At 51.1% G+C, this 3,647-nt stretch overlaps 2 non-coding genes across 2 annotated transcripts; both read right to left on the minus strand.

The window, feature by feature from the left end:
* Positions 1 to 540: 540 nt before the first annotated feature.
* On the minus strand, positions 541 to 693 carry LOC120847129. Its single transcript, XR_005717207.1, has one exon. It is a non-coding gene; the product is annotated as a 5.8S ribosomal RNA (ribosomal RNA).
* Positions 694 to 1,129: 436 nt separating this feature from the next.
* LOC120847183 lies at positions 1,130 to 2,944 on the minus strand. Its single transcript, XR_005717258.1, has one exon. It is a non-coding gene; the product is annotated as a small subunit ribosomal RNA (ribosomal RNA).
* Positions 2,945 to 3,647: the final 703 nt, after the last annotated feature.

The following is a 3,647-nucleotide window of genomic DNA, read 5'->3' on the forward strand; positions in this document are numbered from 1 at the left end:
CGGCATTCCCCTACTGGATGGCTCCAGTATTCATCGGGGACGCGAAGGTCTTAGACTGACGGAAGGCTACGACGCAAAAAACTTTCCTCCCAGAAGCGTTTTTCTTTTTTTTTGTGCAAATCAACGCCACGAGATTTACATTTGCCGACGCCGCGTTTCAACGCGCCAACGCCAACTCCGTCCCACGGTTTTTCCAGTCGAACAACATCCACGCCAAAGAAAACAGAATCGATCGAAAAGAAACCGTTTCAAATCTCCGTTTCTAACGCACCGACGTCACAGCGCCGTTCAACGTGCGAAAGATTTTTTTGGTACGGGATTTTTCACAAACGGTATCCATCGAGTTTCGTTTTCCCATGCAGTGTTCGATAAAAACTCGTAGGAGGAGGAGGGCTGGTTAAGCGCACGCGTGCAATCGCACCACTCGTGCATTTGCTCAAAGAAAACGCAACGCAAGAAAGCATAAAACTGCGTGCTGCCCACGATCCGACACAGTCAAAACGAGGTAGAAAACAAATTCTCCTCTCTTGATATATGATCCGACCCTCACACAGACGAAGCCACGGGAAGGCCCGAGGCCGCAATGTGCGTTCAAAGAGTAAGTGCTCAGTGTGTCCTGCAATTCACACCAAGTCTCGCAGCTGGCTGCGTTCTTCATCGACCCGAGAACCGAGTGATCCACCGCTTAGAGTCGTGTCAATGTGTTTGGATTTTTCAATCAGTACGACAAAACACAAGTTGTTTTTTTTCGCGCCCGGCACATCCCATGCCATCTCGAAAGCGCAAAAAAAAGGCCTCTTCTCAAACGCCTCTTCGTTAATCAAAACAAAAGGGCGATCCTCGAGAAGAGACGAAAAAGGGGGCGATGCGCCTTTTGTAACCCGCGGATTGTCCCGGTGCACTTGAAATCTCCTCTCAATCGAGGCAGCAGAGGGCTCCCGCTGGGCGCATCATCGAAAGGAACGGAGGCCACCCAAAGAAAAAGGCACATCCGAACCACAGTTGTTTTTTTTTTGTGCCGTCCCGACGGCATCCAAGCTTGGTCGGGATCGGCGCCAGATAAATTCGCACATCGAGTCCATTCCCCGTACAAGAGGAAGAAGACAAAACGATGCCAAATAACATCCGGTAATGATCCTTCCGCAGGTTCACCTACGGAAACCTTGTTACGACTTTTACTTCCTCTAAATGATCAAGTTTGGTCATCTTTCCAACACACCGGCGCAACCGAAAGGCCGCTCCGGGTATCGGTCCGAAGACCTCACTAAATCATTCAATCGGTAGTAGCGACGGGCGGTGTGTACAAAGGGCAGGGACGTAATCAACGCGAGCTTATGACTCGCGCTTACTGGGAATTCCTCGTTCAAGGGGAACAATTGCAAGCCCCTATCCCAATCACGAAGGAGGTTCCACGGGTTACCCAGTCTTTACAGACAGGGATAAAAACACGCTGCTTCCTTCAGTGTAGCGCGCGTGCGGCCCCGGACATCTAAGGGCATCACAGACCTGTTATTGCTCTGTTTCGTGCGGCTAGGAGCCGCTTGTCCCTCTAAGAAGGGTGCAAGGTGCAGAGAACCACGCACCTATTTAATAGGCTAGAGTCTCGTTCGTTATCGGAATTAACCAGACAAATCGCTCCACCAACTAAGAACGGCCATGCACCACCATCCACCGAATCAAGAAAGAGCTCTCAATCTGTCAATCCTCCCAGTCTCCGGGCCGGGTAAGTTTTCCCGTGTTGAGTCAAATTAAGCCGCAGGCTCCACTCCTGGTGGTGCCCTTCCGTCAATTCCTTTAAGTTTCAGCTTTGCAACCATACTTCCCCCGGAACCCAAATACTTTGGTTTCCCGGAAGCTGCCCGCCGAGTCATTTGAGTAACTCAGGCGGATCGCTGGTTGGCATCGTTTATGGTTAGAACTAGGGCGGTATCTGATCGCCTTCGAACCTCTAACTTTCGTTCTTGATCAATGAAAACATTCTTGGCAAATGCTTTCGCAGTAGTTCGTCTTGCGACGGTCCAAGAATTTCACCTCTAGCGCCGCAATACGAATGCCCCCGTCTGTCCCTCTTAATCATTATCCTGTATTCCAAAAACCAACAGAACAGAAACAGGATCTTGTTCTATTATTCCATGCACTGTTATTCAGGCGAATCGCCTGCGTTGAGCACTCTAATTTTTTCAAAGTAAACGCGCCGGCCAAAGCAAGGCACCTGATGAAGGGAACCAAGCCACGACAGGCATGATGTTCAGCACGGGCCGTAACGTGGTGTCCACGCACTTCCCGCCTGTAACTGAGATCCAACTACGAGCTTTTTAACCGCAGCACTTTAGTATACGCTATTGGAGCTGGAATTACCGCGGCTGCTGGCACCAGACTTGCCCTCCAATGGATCCTCGTTAAAGGATTTAGAGTGTACTCATTTCAATTACGGGGCCTCAAAAGAGTCCCGTATTGTTATTTTTCGTCACTACCTCCCCGTGCCGGGAGTGGGTAATTTGCGCGCCTGCTGCCTTCCTTGGATGTGGTAGCCGTTTCTCAGGCTCCCTCTCCGGAATCGAACCCTGATTCTCCGTTACCCGTAACAACCATGGTAGGCGCATAACCTACCATCGACAGTTGATAAGGCAGACACTTGAAAGAAACGTCGCCGGCTCGTGGCCGTGCGATCAGCACAAAGTTATCCAGAGTCACCACACAAAACGGACCGAAGCCCGATTGATCTTGGTCTAATAAAAGCACCCGTCGCCCTGAGGGGCTTCGGGCTCACTGCATGTATTAGCTCTAGAATTGCCACAGTTATCCAAGTAGGAAGAAACGATCTAAGGAACCATAACTGATTTAATGAGCCATTCGCGGTTTCGCCTTGTTTCGGCATGTACTTAGACATGCATGGCTTAATCTTTGAGACAAGCATATGACTACTGGCAGGATCAACCAGGTAATCTTTTCGTGGTGGGTCGCCCAAAACCCTACCAACGCGCGGACGCGGGGCCACCGTCAGGCGCCCCTTACGAACCGCAAACACACACAACGCTTAGGAATTACTTCCAAATCCAAGAAGAAATGAAGCACGTTCGAGCGCGCAGCCGGAATATCCCCGACCGAGGTCGGTACCGACGCGGCAAGAAGCGCATAAATTTCTTTCTCGTCGTAGCAACAGAAAGTCGTACGCCAAAAAAAATCATTGACGACGCCTTCGCAGCGTTGCCGAGCTTTCAGGTCCCGTGAGGACGCGAGGACGCACCCCGGCCTTCGGTCAGAACGCACTCGTCATTTCACACCGTTCGGTTAGCGCGGACGCTCCGAAACACCCTCCTCTCGCATTCGTTTTCAAGACACAGGTGCACCCGAGAACCGACCCCAACGGCAGACGCCAGAGATCGCAGGTACCTTGCTGTAACGACCATGCGGCGGAGGCAGCGGCCGAGACGGCGACGAAAGGCGTCGGCGACGTCGTCAGACGCCGCTCGCACCAATCGAACGCTCGACAGACCCCACCTCCACATAATAGCACCGATAAGTATAAAGAAGATCCTTCAAGAGCATTCTGTACATAGTTTGTGGTTATCAGTTTCGGTGACAGACTGACTGACTGACTTACTGTCTCTCACTCATGTGGCTCCTCGTTATTCAGTATCATTTAT

This window comes from Ixodes scapularis, unplaced genomic scaffold, assembly GCF_016920785.2.
Source record: "Ixodes scapularis isolate PalLabHiFi unplaced genomic scaffold, ASM1692078v2 ptg001158l_1___fragment_3__unscaffolded, whole genome shotgun sequence".
NCBI classification, from domain to species: domain Eukaryota; kingdom Metazoa; phylum Arthropoda; class Arachnida; order Ixodida; family Ixodidae; genus Ixodes; species Ixodes scapularis.